Below are 24,534 nucleotides of genomic sequence, written 5' to 3'. Positions count from 1 at the left end.
CCAAGCTCCTCTGTCCATGGGATTCTCCGGGCAGGAATACTCGAGTGGGCTTCCAGGGGATCTTCCCCACCCAGAGACTGAACCTGCGTCTCTTATGTCTCCTGCATGGGCAGGCGGATTCTTTACCACTAGCACCACCTGGGAAGCCGTGACCTGCCGCAGTGCCTACCACAAAAGCACTGCCTGCCTGCCCTCGAAGGAGAGTCTCAGAAGCTGGTGGTGGCACCTGAGAGCGGAACCAGAAGGCAGGACCCACATCCCTGGTCACAGGTGAAGTTGGAGCTCAGAGAGGGCGCCTTTCAGGGTAGCTGGCTGCTCGGAGGGTTATGTGAGATTGTTCCTGCTTTGGGTAGGGTACTAGTTTCCTAGGACTGCCTTCACCAAAGTACCACCAATGCGGTGGCTGAAAACAGTAGAAACTTGCTGTCTCCCGGTTCTAGAAAACTGAAGTCATGCTTCCCCTAAAGGCACTAGGGAAGGATCTGTTCCAGACCTATCTCCTAGCTTCTGGTGTGTGTGTGCGTGCTAAGTTGTTTCAGTCATTCCAGATCTTTGTGATCCTATGGACTGTAGCCCGCCAGGCTCCTTTGTCCGTGGGATTCTCCAGGCAAGAATACTGAAGTGGGTGGCCATGCCCTCCTCCAGGGGGTCTTCCCGACCCAGGGATCGAACCCATGGTTCCTGCCGCGTCTCCTGCATTACAAGTGGATTCTTCCTTTACTGCTGAACCACCTGGGAGGTGGGAGGGATGTAAAGAGCCTGCTGAGGGCAGAGGTTGCAGGGCGAAGAGTGTGTGAGTTTTGGTTAGAGCCTTGAGGACCCTGAACGCGCATCAGACAAGTTGGAATGGGACTCATGAGCATGGGAACCCAGACTGGTTGTTACTAACATAAGAGAGAAAGTAAAATCAGAGACTGGGGGAGCTTTGCCTGGCAGAAGGCACAGGCAGATTGGAATAAGGAAGACCACGGAAGGAAAGACCGTCATTCCATTTCAGCAATCTAGAAGAGGTGTGATGATGGCTTGGGCCAGTGTGTAAATATCTGTGGTGTTACAAATGATAGAGCTTGGATTCAAATTGAAAGAGAGAGACAGACTCATGAACTAGGGTAACATGCCTTGGGCACACACAGGACAGATGACACCGGAGGTAGTAGCCGAGATGATTTTGTGTCACCAGCATGAGTGACAGAGTCTGGTGGCCTTGCGGCACAGGAGGAAAATGAGGAAGCCACATGATCATCTTGGCTTGCGACAAGTTGGGTTTGCAAACTAGATGTGTGCTAAGTTGCTTTAGTTGTGTCCGACACTGTGCAACCCCAAGGACTGTAGCCCACCAGGCTTCTCTGTCCATGGGATTCTCCAGGCAAGAATACTGGAGTGGGTTGCCATGCCCTTCTCCAGGGGATTTTCCCGACCCAGGGATCAAACCCGCATCTCTTGCATATCCTGCTTGGCAGGCGGGTTCCTTACCACTAGCGCCACCTGGGCAGCAACAAGACACCCTATTATTATTGTTACTGTTTTTGCTATTCCTGTTTTTATTCTCTAATTAACTAGATAGAATACACTGAATACTTTCTATACACCAAGCTGTATTATGCTTTTCTTTGATTGATCTTATTATTTGATTCTCACAACAACTGTCTGGGGGATAATTTCAGTTATTATCCCCGTGATACAAATGAGAAAACTGAGATATCCTTTTCTCTCTGAAATGCTCTGTCCCTCGAACAAGATGTTATTTTAACAATTTTCATTTTAATACCGCTCATGACACTGAGCCTTCAATTTTTTAAAATTTCTTCTCCTGTGAGCGTGCTGATATTTCATCAACCAATGCTCAGTGACCATTCTGACCCATTCAATCAGCTGAGAAATAACCCCATTTCTCATTTGTATATAGGGTTTTGCTTCTTGATATTCATCAGCATGTTTTTAATATTTTGACCAAGCTCCCACACCCAGGGTCATAGCATGTTGGAGCCTCATGATTGTTAGCTGGAAACTCCTCTGGAAAAGGACAAAAAGAAATCTCAAAAACAGGCCCATCATATGTGAAAAAAAAAATCCACTAAGTATATTGTTTCTTATCCTTTACACCCATAACACACACTCTTTCTCACACAGATTTATAGCGTATAGCAGTTGCCATAAAGATCTAACTACATAGGAAGCTATGGATGCCACATAGTTGGTTATAATTAATTAATGTTGTATCCCACCAAAAAAAAAAAAGGGCAAGAGAAAGATCGGGCTTGGGTTCAAACTTCAATTCAGGAGACTGGCTCAGCGCTGTACCCCCTGTTGGCACAACAGGAAGGGAACAGCAGAAAGCTTGTGTAAGGAAGGTTCTGAGACAATCACGGAAGGAAATCTCAGCCTCAGGGGCCTCCTGAGGAAATAGAGGCTATAGTATTTCCGGCTCTGCCTCCTCAGGATTAACAGCTCCTGAGCAACGACACAGGTAGAAGTGTTCCGGATCTGAAGGATGTTGATTCCCAGCACCATTGTTACTGTTATTTTCATTGATGCGGAGAGGAGGGACTGGGCTGTTGGCAAAAGGGGACACACACAGATTGGTAATTTTCTACCAAAGAGCAGCAGCTTGCAAAATTGCTCAGAAAATGTAAAAGGGGAATTCTGGAAGAGTAGGGAACCCTATAGCTTCTTTCTCAAGCTTAAATTGTTTAGAAAAACCATACTTTTCTAGAGCCCTTCCACCCAGGACTGACTGGGTAAGAATTCTGCCTCCATGATGAAAGTGAAAGTCGCTCAGTCGTATCTGACTCTTTGTGACGCCAGGGACTATACAGTCCATGGAATTCTCCAGGCCAGAATACTGGAGTGGGTAGCTGTTCCCTTCTCCAGGAATCGAACTGGAATCTCTTGCATTGCAGGCAGATTCTTTACCAGTTGAGCTACCAGAGAAGCCCGTGGTAGTGATCCCAAAAGGGACTCTGCCTTCCAACTTTCCCTCTGCATCCCAGATGTGTTGGGGGTGGGGAAACTCCAGACACGGCCAGCCTTGTGTTCTGGGAGGAGAGGGAGCGGGCAGGCGGCCCCACTGCTCATCCCCTACCCCCACCCCTGCCCAGTCCTTGGCCTGTTCAGCCAAGACATCACATCGGCAAAGCCAACCAGAATCCTCACCCTTTCAACCCAAAGCTGATCCTCACCTCACCTGAGAGGTGGCCCAGGTCCAGGTGGGGCAGCCCTCGCCCTTGGCTGCCAGAGGCCACTTGTCCAAAGCCTTCCCGGTCCATGTACCCTCCCAGGAGCATGGGTAGCTCTCTAAGCCTCAGTTTCCCCATTTGTAGAATGAGTGGGGTTAGACAAGCTCGGATTCAGGTTTGCAGATCTTTCTGGAGGATGAGTTGAGAAGGGTAGGGCATGAATGGGACTAGCTAGACGACCAGGGAGGAGGTGATCACAGGGGCCCAGACAAGAGGTGATGGTGACTGGGGTCAGGGTGGTGGCCATGGAAGATAACGGAGGAAGGGGGATCAGGAACCTGATACGGAGGGAGAGCAAACAGGCCATGCTGGTGTGAATCTGTGCATGCTCACATGTGTGTTTCTAAAGACTAAAGCAGAGAGCATCATCCTAACTGGACAATTTTATGGAAACTGAAGGCAGCAGATCCTGGCCTTGTGGATCAGAGCCCCACAGGCTGTGGTCTCCAGCTCATTACTCATTCCCAAGGCAGCAACCAGCTTCTCATTCCCAAGGCCCACCACTGGAACGGGGGCCTCTAGCGTCTGCCTGGAAACAGGGAGCAGCTCACCAAAGGGGAGGTCAGGAGTGACAGGAAAGTCACAGGCTGCAAACCTAGCTCAGCTGGCCCACTGCAGCGGTGTCCCAGCTGTAACCAATGACCACAAAACAGCACTAGAGGTCAGAAGCCGGCAATCAGATCCACAGGGCTAAAGTCAAGGTGCTGGCAGGGCTGATTTCTTCTACAGTTGTTCTTGTTCAGCCGCTAAGTTGTGTCTGACTCTTTGGTAAATCTTTTGCTAATTCTCCCTGGTGGCTCAGTGGTAAAGAATCTGCCTGCAGTGCAAGAGCCTCGGAGTCAATCCCTGGGTAGGGAAGATCCCCTGGATAAGGGAATGGCAACTCAGTCCAGCATTCTTGCCTGGAGAATCTCATGGACAGAGGAGTCTGGTGGACTACAGTCCATGGGGTCACAAAGCGTCAGATACAACTGAGCAACTAATGCTTTTGCTAAGTCGTATCCAACTCTGCTTCCACAGGCTCCTTGCCTTTGGCAGCGTCTAGTAGCTGCCTGCATTCCTTGGCTTGTGGTGCCTTCTTCCGTCTTCAAAGTGTATCACTCCAGTCTCTGCTTCCATCCCCACATCGTCCTCTCCTCATCTGTAGTCAGATCTCCCTCTGCCTCCCTCTGTGAGAACACTTGTGATTTTACTTAGGGTCCACTTGGATGATCCAGGATAATCTCTCCCACTGTCCTTAATCACTTCATCAAAGTCCCTTTTGTCATGGAAGGTCACATTCCCAGGTTTTAGGGCTTAGGACCTAGATGTCTTTGAGGACCACCATATTCAGCCTGTGATACCCTGGCTCCTAGGCAAAGAGATGCAGAAATACAGCCCCTGGATGTGGCTTTAATCTGAGTGATTTCGTCTGGGATCTAACTGGCTTGGATGAATGGCTTTGTGAAGGACATTCTATCAGAGAATATGAGTAAACCTTCAACCTTTATTCCAGGCTTTGAGATGAAGGGAAGTCTCTTCGAGGTAGAGATGAAAGAGGTTCAAGAGAAAGCTCTGGGTTTGGGGATGCAAAGGATGGGCTGGAGGGAGGGGGTCGGGGACAGAATGGAGAAAGGGATCTGACAGACAATCTAAGCGTCTGCTGAAAAGCCTTGTCTCGCCCTGATCCGTGTCTGGGGAACAGAAAAATCTCACTTCTCTCCCAGCTTCGAGAAGATGAAGTGTGCTCAAATCACCCACAGGAGCGAAATGAAAAGGTTACACCAGGAATTGTCGATAAGATAAATCCCTGTGGTCTCACAGCCTCTCTAAACGTTTTGATAGCAGAATGTGATGGATTATGAACCAGAGTAGGCCCATCTTAAACACCTGATACCGCCTTATTTATGTATGTATGTGACACGTAAAAGCAGAATTGACTCCTTTTTCTTTCTGTCTCAGGGATATTTTTTTCCTTCTTTCAGAAATGCATCCCTCTTCCCCTAGCCCTGGTTTTCTGCGTTCGTGGGTGTGTGTGCCTATATGTGGAGGTGGCTGTTAGGATTCTTTCCACCCAGAAAAGGTCTTGAAGATGATGACCAGGAATTAATTGGGAAACTAATGAAGCCACTTTGTTTCAAAATATGTTTTAATCCCCTTGCCTTCTTTGTTTTGTTTTGTTTTTAACAAGATTATTGCTCCAAGAAAGAGGGATTAAAGATGGTACAATGTGAGAGATTTGCCACGTGAAACCCAGGCAGACACAGAGACTATTTCCCAGTTGTCCTGGCTTGGATCTACAGTCATAAGCTACTTCAAGCCCCTCCATGGGATCAAATTAAACTTGCTTTGTCATATGCTTTCTTTAACACTAATGTCTGCTTTATAATTCATTACAGTCCTAAGTGTTGTATGGAACCTCATTTCCCACCCAAGTCTGGTCTAATTCCAAAGCTAGTGGACTTACCCACTCTGCTTAACTGGTGTCTTTAGGACCAGCTCAGCTCAAAACACCTTGATCCCATCATGGCCTTGAGGACAGATAGCCACCCAGCAGAACCCCTCACCCCAACACAACCACCTCTGGGAGAAACTTCACCAGCCTGCCCAGTCAGAAAGGCTATAAGATTCAGGGTCCTCTGGCCAAACTCACATCCTGTCCTTTCCCAAAGCTTGTGGTTAGCCTTGCCTTGTGGGCAGGCTCAGGTTACCTCTAAGACTCCAGTGCCTCTCAACTCCAGTGCCATGTGACACTTCTCGATTCTGGTTTTCCTCCTTTAGCTTCTCTTGCTAGAAGCAAAGAATGGCATTTGGGTGCAAACTATTTATGAACCATCAAGACAGTGCTTCATTTTAACTTCAAAAAGCTGTAATGCTGTAGTTTTGTTTTTTAATCCAATCTATAAAAGGTACTCCTTAGGATTAAAGTGTCTCTTAATATTTGATCTAGACTCACAGATGACTTTTTCTTCCCCCTACTTGGAGATGTTTGGAGCTCTCGTCTCACATTCATTTACCCCTGAGTGGTCCCAGGTAGAGAAAAGTAAAGCATTTTTCCATTTACAAAACCATCGAAGAGTTTTCATGTTGGCAAGTGAAAAGTTGGACTTTTCAATAAAACTTTTAAAGTTCTTTCCAAAAGAAGTATTTTGAGGGAGAATATGTTTTTTAAATTAGAATAGTTTGAAAATTACTTTGCAGTGAACATCAAATGCTGTGGTTAGTCGGTGAGCCTCTGCCTCTGTTTTCACTGATATTTGTTATTGTGTTGAGGTTATTCTTGCTTGATATGAAGATCTCAGCTTACATGGCCTCTCCTCAAAGAGGCTTTCCCTGAATATCTTCATTGAAAGTAGGTCTTAGGAATTCCCTGGTGGTGCAGGCTTAGGACTCCACACCCTCTCTGCCAAAGGCCAGGGTTCAATCCCTGATCAGGGAACTAAAATCCCACAAGCTGCATAGATCAAACAGCCAAAAAAAAGAAAAGAATGAAAGTAGGTCTTAAATCACTATCACATCATTTCTAAGAGCTTTTTGCAGAATACTTGGGCTTAGTCACTCAGTTGTGTTGGACTCTTTGTGACCTCATGGACTGTAGCCCACCAGTCTCCTATATCCATGGAGATTCTCTAGGCAAGAATACTGGAGTGGGTTGCCATGCCCTGCTCCAGAGGATCTTTCCAATCCAGGCAACTTACCACTATCTATAAGTTCTTTGTTTTCTATTTATTTTCTGATTTTCCCTCCCTAGATCACGGGCACCTTGAAAGCAGGATCTTATGTCTTATTTCCTGAGTATCAAAGCAGTGTCTGGCATGGGGAGGCACTCAGGGAGGAATGAATGAATGAATGCTTGAGCTGTGTTTTCTCTTCTGAGGTTCCATGTTTCTGCTTCCAAAAAATCAGTCTTCTGCTGTATTTTCCTTTTAAAATACCAGGACTACTGTAGGAAGGAATGGGGCATTGAGGTAGGATTGGGTGGCAGAAAGCGCCTCTCACAACCAGCTCTGAATACTCCAGGGAGGTTTGGAGGTGAGGACGACATGGTCGGGTTCAGGGTTAGAAACATGACGTTCAATCACGGCATCAATTGTGACGTAGGCAGCGGCAAGAAATCTGTTTCTAAAAATAAATATTGAAGTTCAGGATGTGATGTGATTAGCGAGGATTCAAGGTTAGCACTATATGAACATCACTCCCACTAACATCCTGAGATTCTTTCTTAAGGGAAAGTGAATGATGTGGCAAGAATTGGAGCACGTTGCAAATGGGCATGCCACCTAGCATGTCAGCCACGGCAGGGAAAGGCTAAGGACTGCTGTTTTATTTTTTTTAATCTTTATTGAATTCGTTACAATATTGCTTCTGTTTTATGTTTTGGCTTTTTGGCCACAAGGCATGTGGGGTCTTAGCTCCCTGACCAGGGATCAAACCCATACCCCCTGTGTTGGAAGGCGAAGTCTTAACCACTGGACTGCCAGGGAAGTCCCAGGATTGCTGTCTTAGAAAGAAACAGTGGGGACTCACCCTGGTGGCCCAGTGGTTAAGAATCTGCCTTGCAGTGCAGGGGTCATGGGTTTGATCCCTGGTCAGAGAACTAAGATCCTGCCCACTGCAGGGCAACTAAACCCACACACCTCAACTACTGAGCCCACACGCCGTAATGAAAGATCCCACATAACACAACTAAGATCCAACACAGCCAAATAAATATTTAAAAAAAGAAAGAAAGAAAGAAATGGTGGCAGTTAGGAGGTAGGCCTGAAACTGCGTCTGTTGGGACCTTTTCTGTTATAGGTTCCAGATAAAGTCCCATCAGAGTGGTGTCAGCAAGCTGCCTTGTGGGAAGGTCCCTGCGTGAGTCAGATCCAGGCGTGCCAGCACGCAGAGGGATGCAGTCATGACTGCATCTCAACTCAGCTGGTTCTGACCAGCTCCACTTGGGTCGTGAGCCCACCCCTTAATCACTCACTCTCGCTGAAGAACGTGATGCAGTGAGTGGTCAGGACCAAGGCACATGCCCGCCGCTGGAGGATCCACAGGGGCCAGGAGTGGGTGGGGGTCTTTCTCTAGAAAGAACTGGACTGCCATGACCAGCGGAGTAAGGAAGGCATGCGGGACAGGCAGGCGATGCCTGGCACAACCAGGAGAAGCCAAGGTCAGACCACGATGTAGGGAGTCGTTGCAGCTGCAGGGAGGAGCCAGGAGGAGGACTCACCTGGAGCAGAGGAATCAAGGATGAAGGATGGGAAGCCATTGCCACTAAGGAGGCAGAGTCAGGAGGGCCTGGTGCATAATCAACTGTGGGGTGGGAGGGGGAGTGGAGGCGCAAGAGGAATCTGGGTTTCTAACTCGAATGACTGAGATCATGAGGCTTTTATTTGGAATGAGGAGCATTACAAAAAGATCAGATTTGGGAGACAGGTGAGGAGCTTGGCGCTAGATGAGTTCAATCCTGAAGCACCCGTGAGACTCCAGGTGATGATCAGAGATGCACAGAACCCACACTTGGAAGAGGTTCTAAGACCATCCAGTCCAGCCTCTCCCAAACTTCCCCTTCAGATCCGCCTTCCAAATGGAGATAACTGAGTAGTCTGTTTCCAACCGAGTGGGACTGGGTCATCCACTTTTTTAAATCCATGTATTATTTTTCTTGGTTTTCATGAATCATCTTAGCTTTTTTAAAAAATCAAGTTTCAGGGGACAGTGGCCACTCTGGCCTTTGGTTCCAAGTCTGGGTTTTCATCCTCGCTGTCAGCCAGAGTTGGCAAAGGGAGGTCTGAGGCTCTGCAGCGAAGAGTGAGGCTAGAAAGCCTGGTTTCCCAGATGTCTGTCTGCCAAGGGTGAGTGTGCAGCTCCAGGATGGATGAGGTCACACCAAAGAGGACGGAGAGGAGAGGGATGAGGAGGATCCCAGGGCATGGAGGTGACAGTGGAGAATGGAAGAAGCAGCAAAGCAGGAGCTGCTGGGAGGAGATCCAAGGGCACCACCCGGGAGAGCCAAAGGGAGGCAATTTGAGGAAGGCGGTTTGCCCCACAGTGTCAGTGACGTGGGGTATATTTGGTGTTTGAAAAGAAAAGCGTTGACAGAGCAAGGAGGACAGAATGTGCAGAGGTGAGGGATGAACAGGGCAGTAACAGGAGGGACAAGCTTCAGTCATCTCAAACTTCCTTTGAGACCTTTTTTGATAATTACATGATATTAACAACAGGTATCTTCCCCGAGTGGCAAGCTCAGAGTTCATCATACTAGAGACACAGAGGCAAACCCTGTGCACAGACTTTGTTGTTATTCAGTCACTCAGTTGTGTCTGACTTTCTGACCCCATGGACTGCAGCACACCAGGCTTCCCTGTCCTTCACTATCTCCTGGAGTTTGCTCAAACTCATGTCCATTGAGTCGGTGATGCCATCAAGCCATCTCATCCTGTATTGCCCCCTTCTCCGACTGCTCATTCTCACTGGGTACCCTCGGCACCTTTTGACGTGGGTACCATTTTCATCCCCAGATTAGATAGAAAGGCTGAGGCTTCAGAGGACAAGTGTGACTTGTCCAGACTCACACACCAATGAGTGGTGGCCCCAGACCCAGAAAGCCAGTCTCTTGCACTGGGGAGTCTCTCTGCCCCAGGAAGCAAGAGTTATCATAATATTGGGCAGATGATGGTGGAATTGAGCCCCTTTGGAAACTTTGATGTTGCTTATCACATTTGTCTTGCTTTGTCTACTTTTTTAGGGAAATGGCAAGCTGAGGTGATCATAACCCAAAGGGAAGGGGGTTAAGAGTAGAGGGAGCCAATGAGTGCTAGGCTGGGGTCCCTGGGGAGCAGAAAGCAGGCCTGGAGGTCAGCTGGAGGTGTTACCCTATAACAGGGAGACCCGCTACCCACTCCAAGGTAGAGAGAAGAGAGATGAGTGTGGAGAAGGGGAAGAAAGTGATCATGATCTTCTCAGCAAGATAGAAAGCAAAATCTTCTCGCGCAGGCAAAGTTGGGAGAATTAAAAACACTGGCACAGTTGCCATAGAAATTTCTATGGGCATGAACAAAAGATGAGTAAAAAGATGTCAGAGCAGCATGGCTCAGGTGAGATGAGCTGGTGTAAACACACAACCCCTGACACGGGGGTTGGCAGCTGGGAGGGGCTGTGGGGGGAAGAATGCTCAGAGGGGCACCAAGGGAGGGGAGGGGCAGAACGGCGCCTGTGAACCTCACTCTGCCAAGTCCCTCATCACTGACGGAAGCGACTAAAGCTAGCTCACTGGTTAAAGGCACCCTTCTAGGTAACCAGACGGAGTCAGCATTAAAGGGTCTCTTTCAGTCCAGTCTGCGGTGGAGGTGGAAGTTCACCCATTTCACAGCTCGAGAACTGAGGCTGGCCAAGGGAAATAATCTTGCTGCAGTTGGCCTTCTCCAGGCCGCCTGTGGGTCTGGGGCCTTGGGCGGTGGGCATCCTGGCTGTGGCCAGAGCAGGGCAGACTCCTGCGAGTAAGAGGCAGAACCAGGATTCAAATCAGAAGCCTGGTTCCAGCCTGTGGCCCCTTCTCCTCACCAGGTGGGCACTCGTGGTGAGGACTGAGCGGGAACAAGGCAGCTGGAGGCCACCTCCTCACCTAGTGAAGAGCCAAGGGCGTCTGAGCTTGGAAATTCATCGCTTTGAGTAAAAGTGAAGTCTGGGCCTCAGGCTCACATGGGCTGACACGAATCTGCCTTCTCTGGCTTCTTTGTCTCTGAGGACTCACTCCCCCACCTCGAGTCCCCACTCCTGCCACTCCTAGCAGGACAGCAGCCTCCTCTCAGCATCACCTGAACACCTGGGGACGCTCACGTCACGATTCTGCCTCTGACCTTACCGCCCTAAACACAGTGGGTCTCCTCTAATGTCACCGTGTCATTTCATGAGCTTCATTTCATCCACTGAAATATTTTGGCTGCAGGAGACCACGCAAGCCCTTCTTCCACCTAGTAAGAGAGTGTCTCAGTGTAGTGAGTTGAGAAAGACATTACAATTCAATTAAAAATCTTACTCCTTTAAACACCCGCTGTAGGAAAGATCCACTCGAAATTTGTGAGAAACCTCATTTATAGACCCAGTGTCAGGAAATGGAATAGCTAACCTTTAGCAGCTGTGTGTTACTGGGACGCAGCAGTGAGTGCAGAACCAAGGGTGATCTGGGCTCCACCCTCCTCAACCAGCAGGCTAACCTCTCTGAGCCTCAGTTTCCTCATCTGTGAAATGGAGAGCATTACCATCTATTGATGTTGTGGGAATAATAAAGATTTTACATGTAAATGGCATCTTGTTACTACGTTATCCACCTACCCTTAACCAGATCAGCAAACCCTTTAAAAAAAAAAAACTGAACAATAAAAGTTAAGCAGAAACACAGATAATGGGAAGTAGCTTCTTAAAACTCACCTCTCCAGCCACAACTCTGCTACTACACACGCTGTCGTTCCTAAGGATGTCTTACACTCCGTTATCCAGTGCCCAGTGTCCTTGTCTCTTCCAGCATCGTTACTTTCTACAATTCTCCCCCGATTTCTGCATCGTCCTCTGAACTGTCATTTCCCAGGGGAGCTTGCTAATTCACTCTAGTCCAGCACAGAACACAGGAAGGAACATTTCCCATCTTCGCAGTGCAGGGCTGGCTTGGGCCCAACTGCTTCTGAAGCAGGAGAGGGCACTGATGGCTTCTTGCTGAGGCCATCAAACCTGGCTGATTGCTAGAAATGCAGATTCTTGGGCCTGCTCCTGGATGCTTGAGTTCAATAAGTCTGGACTGGGGCTCTGGAAAAAGCACCCGATGGCATCTGATGGTTTGGGAGCCACCCCATAGGCTCACCCCCAAAATTCAAGTTTAGATTTAAAGATAAGCTGGAGATAAATCAATAAAGGTCAGGAATTAATTCAGGGTCACCAGTGACATTTCAAAAGCCTCTCCCATTTAATAGATGAGACAAATGGAGGCAAGTATGGAGACAGATGAAGAGAGAGCTGGGAGCTTAGAGCAAAACCCAGGATCTGGGCCTCCCACTCCTTTCTCCACCCACACCCCTCCCCACCCCCACCACCATCACCACCACAACATACCTTCACATCAGAATTCCCTCTCCTGGGGTGCGGTGCGGCAAGGAGAATGTTGTGACTTTAAGACATAAAGGAACAATCACATACACAGACACAAAAGATTTACCCTTGATGAACTGCAGTGGTACCTACTAACAGCTCTGTCAGAAGACCCAGCAAAGCTAAAAGCATCCGTCTGGGCTTTGATGTCCTGACAAGATGCTTCCTTTGAAAGCTCGGAGACAGTCCTGTAATTCCCTCTGACAGCCCTGGTGAAAGCTCTGAAATAAGAAGTGGCGTCCTGCCAGAGCCCGAAGGTGTGATTCCTTGAGAGTGGAACATGTGTCCTCCCTGAAAGGCCCAGGCTTCTCCACTCGCCTCGGGCTGGAGACCCTGGCCCCAGGGAACCTCTGTGGCCTGACTCTTCACCTGCCCCAGCATCTCCCTAGGGAGCTCAAGGCCTGGACATTTCCCTCATCTGACAGCTAGGCTGCATGCCAGCCACTTTGCAAAGAGTTTCCAGGGACTGATCTGACAGTATGACCCGTTTTTCCTCCCCTGAGGGCCCCAGGTCACTTGTAGGGAAAGGTCAGGAAATGCTAGTGCCCCGTGTCTGGAAATGAGCAGGGTGATGGGGAGGAGGGAGGCCGAGTGGGTGACAGTGGGCAGGTGCTCACCTGGAGAGGCTGACAAAGCCTTCCTCGAGGTGTCCACACATGCAGTGTCGTCCTTGCCTGGGAGCTTGCTGACAACGCAGCGTCAGTCCCGCCCCGGCCTTCCCGAATCTGTATTTCAACAAGATCACCAGTTATTTGTCTGCACGTAAAGAGCTGTATCCCAACTCTGCTGCTCTAGGCGGTGTGATTATGGCCATGCTCCTTAACTTCTCTGAGCTTCAGTGTCCACACAGGGTTCCAGAGAAATGAAACACATAGCACTCAGCTCATACTCAGCCTTCAGTGAATGTTCACCATCATTGTTATCGAGAGAATGATTAAGGGAGAATCCATTTTGCCATATTTAAACCCAAATCATCCAGCTACTCCTTGGTGGAGAAGTCCAAACTGAGTGGGAGAAAGTCCAGACAGAAAGTAAGGAGCCCTCAACATCTACTTAAGGAACAAGCTTAAAGGCTGGAGGAACGGGTGTCTCTTAGCAGCCTTTACTCTGACTGTTGAATTTGGGGCTAGTAAAGGTGATGCCTGATGCTTAGCTTGGGGGTTCTTACCCTCATTAATGTGCCATTTTTCCCTGCCATTCCCACCCCTCAAACTTACCTCCCAGCCCCTGCTGCTTCCATGATCCTGCCTAAAAGGCCTCACCACTGCTTCACCAGCAGAATGAAACCCCGCCTCTTCAGCATGGCGTTCAATGGCAGTGTACCATTCACAATCTGGCCCAAGCTGACTTATCAGGTGCCTCGGGGCTGCCATCACACCTGCCCCTTAGTTTCAGTCCTTTTCATTCTTCTGGTGTTTCCTTCTTCTGACTGCATCCTCTGCCTGAGAGTACTCTGTTCCTCTGATAAGACTCATTCCCCTTCTCTGTACCCGACAGGATCCATCTCTGCCTTTGGAGCCCTGCCTCAGACTCCCAAGGCAACAGAAATAAAAGCAAAACTAAACAAATGGGACCTAATCAAGCTTGTAAATTTTTGCACAGCAAAAGAAACTGTAAAATGAAAAGATACCTGCAGAATGGGAGAAAATATTTCCAAATGATGCTGCCAACAAGAGCTTAATTTCTAAAATATACGAACAACTCATACAACTAAATATCAAAAAAACAAAACTAATCAAAAAATGGGAAGAAAACCCCTATAGACATTTCTTCAAAAAAGACATGCAGATGGACAGCAGGCACATGAAAAGATGCTCAACATCGTTAATTAGAAACGCGAATCAAAACTACAACGAGATATCACTTCACACCAGTCAGAATAACCATCATCAAAAAGTCTACAAATAACAAATATTGGAGAGGGTATAAAAAAACAGGAACCCTCCTATACTAGTGCAGCCACTATGAAAAGTATGGTGATTCCTCACAAAACTAAAAATACAGTTACCATATAATCCAGCAATCCCACTACTGGGCGTACAGCTGAAGAAAACTATACTTTGAAACGATATATGCACCCTGGTGTTCATAGCAGCACTATGTATAACACCAAGACGTGGAAACAATGTAAATGTCCACCAACAGATGAATAAAGATGTGGTGCCTACATACAACAGATTTCTACCCAGCCATGCAAAAAAAGAAATAATGCCATTTTAGCAACATAGACGGACCTAGAGAGTGTCATAGTAAGTGATGTAAGTCAAAAGAGAAAGACGCATACCGCACGGTATCACTTATATGTGAAATCTAAAATATGGCACAAATGAACCTATCTATGAGACAAAAACATAATCGGGGACATAGCAGACTGGCTTGTGCCAAGGGGGAGGGGGTTAGGGGAGGAGTGCATTAGTATGGGACTGAAAGTGAAAGTGAAGTCGCTCAGTCATGTCTGACTCTCTTCCGCCCCATGGACTCTAGCTCGCCAGGCTCCTCTGTCCATGGGATTCTCCAGGCAAGGGTACTGGAGTGGGTTGCCATTTTCCTTCTCCAGGGGATCTTCCCGACCCAGGGATCAAACCCAGGTCTCCCGCATTCCAGGCAGACGCTTCCAGGCCACCAGGGAAGCCCAGTATGGGATTAGTAGATGCAAATTATTATATAGAATGCATAAACAACAAGGTCTTACTGTGTTGCACAGGGATACACAATATAGCACAGAATTATAGTCAACATCCTGTGACAAACCATAGTGGAAAAGAATGCCAAAAAGAATGTATATATATAAAGTAACACTGTAAATCAACTATACTTCAACAAAGTAAAATTTAAAAATCACACACCTCCCCACCCGCACCATCTTCGCTGCCTGACTTTCCTCCATCATGCTTTCAGCGTCAGCTTCTGCTCGCTCATTTCATGAACGTGAGCACCTCAAGAGCAGAGACTCCTGTCTGCTCGCTCCTGCATCCTTGGCTCCCACAAGTGTCTGACACAGGCTCTTGGGCAGGATGTGACGACTGCATACATAAATCATTGTGTGCCATCAAGGGGTGTTCAGGCGGCACTGCCCTGCTCAGCTGTGAAGAGCTGAATTATTCCCCACCCCCAGATTCATATGTTGGAATCCAAATCCTCAGAATGTGGTTATATTTGGAGATAGGTTTTTCAAAGGGGAGTGTGTATGTGTGTTCAGTCGTGTCTGATTCTTTGCAACCCCATGGACTATAGCCAGCAGGCTCGCTTAAGTCACCTTAAATGAAGTCCTCAGCGGGGCCCAGTCCAGTCTGACTGGTGTCTTCATAAGAGGAGATTAGGAGATAGGTGCACATGGAAGGGAGACCACGGGAGGGTAAGCGAGGAGAGAGCCATTTGCAACCAAGGGGCGAGGCTTCAGAAGACAGTAACCCTGCAGACACTTTGGTCCTGGACGTGCAGACACCTTGATCATGGATATCCAGCCTCCAGAACCAAGATTTCTGTGGTTTGAGCCACAGAAATCTGTGTAATTTGTCATGGCAGCCTGAGCTGACTACTACACCAGCTGTGAACTCCCTGAGGACAAGAACCCATGGTTTCTTCATCATTGTATGCTCCGTATCCACAAGGTTCTAGTCCAAACCCATGCTCAGTAAACAAGGCTCTAATCAAATTGCACTCGCCTCGCAACAGAGAGATGATGACGGAAGCAGCACTGAGTGGTGAAGGGAGAGCCCTGCATAGACAGCCAGAAGTGAGTTGTTTATAATTGTCTACACAGGCTGGCCATTTTCCTTACATGTTATCTATTTCAAGGTGGTGTCGTCTCTCACTTGCTGTTGGGTTTCTTTGTGGGGTGTGATAAACGCCACGGTGGATAAAAGGAAAATCCAGTCAATGGCAAAAACGGACAAAGGAGGCAGGGGTCTGTGCTCAGTCTCAGGGCTCCCTTTCCATGTGACAGGTATGTGTGATGCTCTTAGCGGTCATGTGAGGGGTGGGATTCAAGACAGAAAGAGGCACGATGGAGAAGAGTCACAGAGGAAGGCCACTTCTCACCTGTCCTCTCCTTCTGGGCTCCAGGATCTTAAAGGTGTTTTAATCTGCTGGGGTCACCCCTTCAAGGGCAGCAGTTGCCTCTGAGGCTGCCCCTGCCGACCCTGGGACCACTCAGTGCTGCTTTGGAGTGTTTGCATGTTGGTATGCAACATGCCTGTGCCCAGTTCGGATCCGCTGGGAAGCTGGTCCAGAGCAAGGCCCGTGGCGTGGAGCCAATCTGTTGTCATACTCACCACCCACCATGGAAGGGACTGTGTTGGCGTTTTAATGTGCATTTTAAATACACATGCTAAGCAGAAATTTTGGTTCATTTGACTTGTTAATTTTTCTCTTATGATGCTCACACCAAAGACTACTTCTGACACTTCTGGTTAACAAATGTGTGAGCCACCTCCCACCCCCACCCCTGCCAAGTAATTCTCTGTGACATCAGTTGGTGTCCTATAATTTAACTCAGTTCTGACACTGTCTACCTGGAGATAATGCCAGGTTCTACAGGGTAAGGATTCAGTCCTCCAGGACTTCCCTGCCCAACTTCAGATGCCAGTCGGAAGTCCAGGTTGTCCCCTGTGCTTCTTATGACTCTATCAACTGGAAGTTTCCATGACCTCCTTTTTAATTAACTTTAATGAATTAATTTGCTAGAGCAGTTCAGGAAAACAGTTTACTTACTAGATTACTGGTTTGTTATTAAAAAACAACAACAACAACAACAACAACTCAGGAACAGCCAGATGGAAGAGGTACACAGAGCAGGGTATGTGGGAAGGGGCTCAAGCTTCCATGTTCCCTCCAGCATCACTCCTCTGGCACCTCCACATGTTCATCAACCCAGAAAACTCCCAGGATCTTGTACTTTGGGGATTCTTATAACGACTTTATCAAGTAAGCATGCTGCTGCTGCTAAGTCGCTTCAGTCGTGTCCAACTCTATGCGACCCCAGAGACAGCAGCCCACCAGGCTCCCCCGTCCCTGGGCTTCTCCAGGCAAGAACACTGGAGTGGGTTGCCATTTCCTTCTCCAGTGCATGAAAGTGAAAAGTGAAAATGAAGTCGCTCAGTTGTGTCCGACTCCTAGTGACCCCATGGACTGCAGCCCACCAGGCTCCTCCGCCCATGGGGTTTTCCAGGCAAGAGTACTGGAGTGGGGTGCCATAGCATGACCAGTCGCTAACTCAATTTCCAGACTCTCTCCGGAGAGTGAGGATTGGACTGAAAGTTCTACGCTTCTGATCGTGGCTTTGTCTTTCGGGTGACCAGCCCCCATCCAGCAGTCCGTCAAGAGTCACCTCGTTAGAACAAAAGACGTTCCTATGGCCCAGGAAATTCCCAGGAATTTAGGAACTCTGAGCAGGAAGCAAACACTTACAAGTATATATTTTTTATTGTCTCACATTTTGTCTACCCAAGTCTCAAAGATGTCATCTTGTGATTCCTCTGGAAGCTTCACGGTTCTAGCACTATATTTAGGTCTCTGATCTATTGTTAACTCATTTTTTGCATATACAAAGAGGTAGGAGTTGAATTCTTTTCTTTTTCATACAGATATTCAGTTATGCTCTCCCCATTAAAAAGAAGACTTTCTCCTATGGAATTGACTTGTTCAAAAATGAACTGACCATAAATGTGGATTTTTTTTTTTTTTTGGATGTCCTATTCTGCTCTATCCACCTAATAGTTTATTCTTGTACCAAAACCATACTGAATTGATTACTGTTGCTTAATAGAAAGTCTTGAAATTAGTTTATAGCCCCCAACTTTGCTCTTTTTCAGTACTATTTTGATTCTTCTAGGGACCTTGAATTGTCATATAAGTTTTACAATCAACTCATCAGTTTCTTCAAAACTCCTCTTGGAATTTAGGATTGTGAGCTATAGATCAATTTACAGAGAATGGATATCTTAATAGCATCAAATTGTCCAGTCATGAACACTGCATATCTTTACATTTATTTAGATCTTTAATATCCCTCCCTGGTGGCTCAGCTGGTAAAGAATCTGCCTGCAACACGAGAGACCTAGATTCAATCCTGAGTTTGGGAAGATCCCCTGGAGAAGAGAACAGCTACCCACTCCAGTATTCTGGCCTGGAGAATTCCATGAACTGTATAGTCCATGGGGTTGCAAATTCGGACATGACTGAGCGACTTTCACTTTTAACTTCTCTCAGCAGTCCTTTTTTTTTTTTTACATTTTTAAAATTATTTTAATTGGAGAATAATTACAATATTGTGATGGTTGTGCCATGATTTGGCCACGGGTATACATGTGTTCCCTACCTTTCTAAACCCACCCCCCCCACCTTCCTCTGCCACACTACATTTTAAGGATCTTTGAAAGACAGTTTGAGAGATTTGCTCTTTGGACATTGTGGAATTCTTTTCTTTTTTAAAAAAATTAATTTATTTTAATTGGAAATTACTTTACAATATTGTAATGGTTTTGCCATACATTGACATGAATCAGCCATGGGTATACATGTGTTCCCCATCCTGAACCCCCCTCCCACCTCCCTCCCCATCCCATCCCTCAGAGTCATCCCAGTGCACCAGCCCTGAGCACCCTGTCTCATACATTGACCCTGGACTGGCAATCTGTTTCACATATGATAATATACATGTTTCAATGCTATTCTCTCAGATCATCCCACCCATGATACATATCTCTAACCAGGGACTTATGTACAGAATCTATAAGGAATCCTACTAATCAATAACAAAAAGACAAGTAACGCAACTTTAAAAATGGGCCAAAGACTTGAAAACACATTGCACAAAAGAAGACAGATGAATAGTCACTAACATGAAAAATGCTTAATATCAATATTCATTAGGAAATGCAAATTAAAACCACAGTGAGATACATTTCATACCCACTAGAGTGTATTTTTTTTTTTTAATGACAGCAAAAGGTCCCTAGGAATCTTTTTTGGAGAGAGGGAAATATTCTAAAATGAGAGTGGTGATGGCTACACAACTTTACAAATTTACCCCCCAAAATCATTGAACCATACCATCACAATAGGTGGATTTTAAGATATGTAAATTATTCCTCATTAAGCTCATACATTACTGATGAAAGTGTTAGCCATATATTACAATTTAAAGACACAAGCTGGGCTTTGCTGGTAGTCCAGTGGTTGAGATTCTGCTTTCCAGTGCAGGCAGCACAGGTTCGATCCCTGCTCAAGAACTAAGGTCCCACAAGCTGCGAGGTACAGCCAAAAATTTTAAAAAATAAAGACACAAGCATGTAGAGAAATTGTAAACAAATGCTGGAGAATGATAAACATAAAATTCAGGATAGTTTTCACCCTTAGGAAGGAAGGGAAGGGGATGGGAAGTGATAAGGGCAAAGAGGGAACTTCAAAGGTATTTGTAATCTTTTTTTTCGCTGTATTGGGTGATGATACACAGTGTTCATTGTAGCTACAGTTTTTATAGCTTACATATAGTCTATAGATTGTTATTTTGTTTCTGTCCTGTAGTTAATAACTGCAACTTCAAATGAATAAAATAAAGCATAAAAGACACTGAAGACAGACCTGATAAGAACACTTGATACAATAACACAGTATCCAGTGGGGAGTAAGACACAACCCAACCTAAGAGACTTGATGACAGCACAGAAGGCAGAGTTGGAAGACAGTCCCCAGAGATGAAAGCCAGTGGGCATTCACACAGACTCATAAGGCAAATGGGTGGAGAATGGGGGACCAGATAGTGAGGAAGAGGATAACAGGTTGGCTGAAAGTCATAACTTCTCCACTTTGGGTTCACAAGGGGTTGGGGGAACACAGCACCCCATCTGTCCTTAAAAAAATAAATACGCATGCATGCCTGCATGCATTCTTTCTTTTTTGCTAACTTAGGCCAGTGTACACCTGAACCTGAAAACCTGGCCAGAAATATGCAGCCCTCATGCCGGCGAGTGGCAGGCCTCATGGCACTAGTCCTGACCTCTCACTGGTGGCTCACAGACTTTCAGAAAGACAGACGCCAACTCTCTACAGCTCTGCAGACACTCTCCCCCTTGTGCCTGGGTTACTCTTCCAAGCGCAGTGGTTCTTGCAGCTCCACGGGGAGGACCCTGGGAGAGGAACGCTTCAAAGACTCACTGTTTTAGGAGCCCTCCCCACCCTTCTCTTTCCTTTCTTCATCTTTCCTTCTTTTTAATCTGCTGTGGTTTGGATCCCCGGTTGCCAAATACATTTTAAAAGATATTGTCTATTCTGAACCACAGTTTTTAGAACATCAAAAAGCTTTTAGGATATTTCACCACTATTTGGCTCATTTCTTGGCCTCACTTGTCAACAGATTTAAATAATTCTAGATAAAGGAGTTTCTGTGAAAAAAAGTCTCTTCTCTCTCCTGAACCTATTTCTGCTTCATGTCTTTGTTTTGCAGCAGAAAAGTCTCCTTTTGCTCCCTCTCTTTTAAAATTCATAATTCAAAGACCCAAGCCTCTTGGCGATTGGGTGCAAATTTGGCCACATTCTGCTGTATCAGTGATACCCCCTGCAGAACTGGGTACCTCTTTTCCCATACAGAGTTCCTCCATCACATGAACCCTGGTGTACACTCAACACACCTTCACACATGCATAGACACATGGGCATGCACACAAACACAAGCAACATGCATGTACCTACATGCAAGTGCAGGCATGCCCGTGTGCACACATACTCATAGAGCACCCATGAGAGATTTTCCCATACTTCATGCCTCTGCATCAGTAGCAGTTCCCTCAGGCAGCCATCTTGCAGGTACTTTAACCAATCTTTGTGGAAAGCATACTGCAGACCAAATACAGGTCTAGGCTCCAAGGAAACCACAGTGATGAGTTCCTGCCTTTGTGGAGCTTATATTCTAGAACAGCACCGCCCAGTAGAAGGTCCCTCAGTAAGGGCAGTGTCCCGCACTGCTTAATACAATAGCCACCAGCCAGGTGTGGTTACTGAGCACTTGATGTGTGCAAATGAAAACTGGAGTTTAAATTTTATTTAATTTTAATTAATATGAATTTAAAGAGCCACATGTGGCCAGTAACTGCTATATTAGGAGAAAATGGATAGACACTCTCTCCTGCTTCTTCCTCTTTACTTATTTATATAAGTAAATTTTGAATATTAAAAAGTACTATCTTAAAATCTTCTGCATGACTCTCATCAAAAAGAACACAAATAACAAATGTTGGCAAGGATGTGAAGAAAAGGGAACCCTCATACACTGTTGGTGGGAATGTTAATTGATATAACCACTGTTGAAAATAGTATGGATGTTTCTCGAAAACTGAAAATAGAACTACCATTGACCCAGCAATTCCACTCCTGAGTATATTTCTTTAAAAAAGCAAAACACTAATTTGAAAAGGTACATACATCCCAATGTTCATAGCAGCATTATTTCCAGTAGCCCAGATATAGAAGCAACAGATGAATGGATAAAGATGTGCTACACACACACACACACACACACAATGTAATATTACCCATAAAAATAATGAAATTTTGCCTTTTGCAGCACCATGGAAGACTTGGAAGGTATTATGCTAAAGTGAAATAAGTCAGAGACAAAAAGAAAAACACTGTATAATATCAATTATGTGTGGAATCTAAAATATACAGCAAATCAGTGAAAATACCAAAAAAGAAGTAGACTCACAGAGAACAAATTAGTAGTTACCAGTGGGAGAGGGAAGGGGGAGAGGCGAGATAGGAGTAAGAGATTAGGAGGTACAAACTATTAAGCATAAAATAAGCTACAAGGATATATTGTACAATGTGGAGAATATAGCTATAATAACTATAAACGGAGCATAACCTTTAATAATTGTGAATCACTGTGTTGTACACCTGTAATTTATATAATATTATACTGCAACTATACTTCAATTAAAAAGAACTTTGCAGATTAAAAAAACATTTAAGCCCTTTTCAGTACCAAAATGAATTTCAAACCATAAATAAAGCCCATCAAGAAGCTGAAAAAAATTCCTCTGCTGCTCCAGAGAGGAAAGAAGCAGGAGGCCCGTGGGAGGTTTCCAGACAGGAGATGGACATGGCTTACGCAAGGCAGGGAGAGGTGGAAGTGGTCTGGTACTGGTTTATTTTGAAGACAGTCAACAGGATTGCTGGTGGATTAATTTGAGGGTGGGGTGAAGAGCATTTTGGCCCAAGTGTGCCATGATAGAGCCACTGGTGGAGATGAAGAACTTGAGAAAGAGGGAGCCCGTGTTTGAAGGGGAAAATCAAGAACCTGATGTTCAGGGACGTCCCTGGTGGTCCAGTGGCTAAGACTCAGCACTACCAATGTAGGGGGCCCTGGGTTCGATCCCTGGTCAGAGAACTAGACCCTACATGCCTCAACTAAAGGTCAGCATGCCACAACTAAGTCTTGGCACAGCCAAATAATTAAATGAATTTTCAAATAAGAGTCTGATGTTCAGCTGAACATGTCAGTTTGGGTATAGTCAGCAAAAAGACATACTTCCTCCCTGCGCTGCTGTGTCCATGTCCCGTCCTCAGCAGTGCCTTGCGGGACCCATAGCTACTGCTGAGGAAATTGCCCAGCAGGAAAATGCCTTAGAGTGGCCAGGGTTCTGGGTTCACCTGCGGGGGTGGAGGGTGCCCCCTCCCAGGTCCTGCTCAGGTTTGTCACCTGACCCCCTAAGCAGATAAGTGGGCCCCCATGCTCCAGAGGGTTATTCTTGAAAGTAAGTCCGTTAATTCTACCTTGAGACCTCTCTTAAGTGGGACTCGAACCCAGGCCAGGGAGAGGGACAGAAGGGGATATGCCATCTGCATCCCTTCTCCCTGGATGTTGGCTATCCCTGTTTCAGAACCCATCTCCCCACTCCGGTAGACACGCAACGAAAGGCTCTCCTCTACAGAAGTCCATGCCTTCAGACACTCAGCATGGTCCAGCCCATCACTTCCCCTGGTGGGGTTCTAGTAACATATCCTACCTCCTTATAAGCAAATTGTTCTTGTTTAGTCAGTAAGTCATGTCCAACTCTTTTCCACCCCCATGAACTCTAGCTCGCCAGGCTCCTCTGTACATGAATTCTCCAGGCAAGAATACTGGAGTGGGTTACCATTTCCTTCTCCGGGGGATCTTCCCGACCCAGGGACCAAATCCTCATCTCCTGCATTGGCAGGTGGATTCTTTAACACTAAGCCACCTGGGAAGTCCCAGATTGCTCCTGCACTCCTAAATTAATATTTGTTTAATGAAATTCCAATCAACATTCTAACAATTTTATTTTGCAGATGATTCTGATTTATGAGAACTGATTTATGTTAATAGGTGATCAGAAAAAAACCAGAATTATTTGACAAATGAAGAATGATAAAGAGGAACTCTACCTGATACTGAAACATTCTCTAATCTATGGGGAAAAAAATTTAAGTGAAGCATATGTGGAAGCCTCAATAGCTAGATAAGAGATACAGAGCAGATATAATCGAGAAATACCCTATAAAAATTTAATGTATGACCAGGGTGGTTTCACAAATTAGTGAGAAAAAAAAAAACACTATACATGCTACTAAGATAATTGATAACTTTCTAGAAAAATGGTTAGAATTGTATCTCATAGCTTACCCCAAGATCAGTTCAAGTCCGGATGAGTTAAATGTAAAAAATAAAGCCAAAACACTCTAAGAAAACATAGAATAATAGGTCTCCAGCTATCAAAGCAAGGAACCACTTTCTAAAATCACTGTGAAAAAGATGGATAAATTTGCCAGCTAAAAATTAAAAATTCTCTACCTGTAAAACATGAAAAATAACCATAAGCAAAACTAAAAGGTAAATGACAGATGGGGGAAATTTGCAACAAACACAGAAAAGTACTACTATTTTTAATATGGCGGTAACACTTGTAAATTAATAATCAAACCACTGGGCATCACAATACAAAAATGGCATAAATCCACAATTCACAAAATACAAATGGCAGGTGAATCTTTGAAAACTGTTCATCCCTATTAGCAATCAAGAGAAGCACCAAAGCATATTAAAACAGTTTTCCCATATCTAACTGGCAGGGCTTTTAGTGGTAATACTTCACGTAATCTCAGTGGTGATTCAGGCACTCATTTACTGCCGGAGAAAAGGCCAAATGGAACAAAAACTTGGCAATAAGAG

At 45.9% G+C, this 24,534-nt stretch overlaps 1 protein-coding gene and 1 long non-coding RNA gene across 5 annotated transcripts in view; one reads left to right on the top strand and one right to left on the bottom strand.

Annotated features, from left to right (window-relative positions):
• ZHX2 (zinc fingers and homeoboxes 2) overlaps positions 1–24,534 on the top strand; it is a 178,849-nt gene that overhangs the window by 134,299 nt on the left and 20,016 nt on the right. For 2 of the 4 annotated variants that reach the window (XM_069599969.1, XM_069599966.1), the window contains one exon: positions 114–270. The exons of the other annotated variants lie outside the window; for them this stretch is intronic. The gene's annotated coding sequence lies outside the window, so the exon portion shown is untranslated. The remainder of the gene's footprint in view (positions 1–113; positions 271–24,534) is intronic. 4 annotated transcript variants of the gene reach the window in all.
• Positions 8,577–24,534, bottom strand: part of LOC138445738 (uncharacterized) — a 56,149-nt gene continuing 40,191 nt past the window's right edge. The window contains exons 3-6 of the long non-coding RNA XR_011258983.1: positions 12,962–13,069; positions 12,309–12,363; positions 11,332–11,443; positions 8,577–11,176 (exon numbers count right to left, since the gene is read on the bottom strand). This is a non-coding gene — a long non-coding RNA (uncharacterized lncRNA). The remainder of the gene's footprint in view (positions 11,177–11,331; positions 11,444–12,308; positions 12,364–12,961; positions 13,070–24,534) is intronic.

The sequence above is a fragment of the Ovis canadensis genome, chromosome 9 (genome assembly GCF_042477335.2).
Source record: "Ovis canadensis isolate MfBH-ARS-UI-01 breed Bighorn chromosome 9, ARS-UI_OviCan_v2, whole genome shotgun sequence".
NCBI classification, from domain to species: Eukaryota; Metazoa; Chordata; class Mammalia; order Artiodactyla; family Bovidae; genus Ovis; species Ovis canadensis.
Note: the sequence above shows the minus strand (reverse complement) of the source record. Positions and strands in the feature narration are given on the sequence as shown.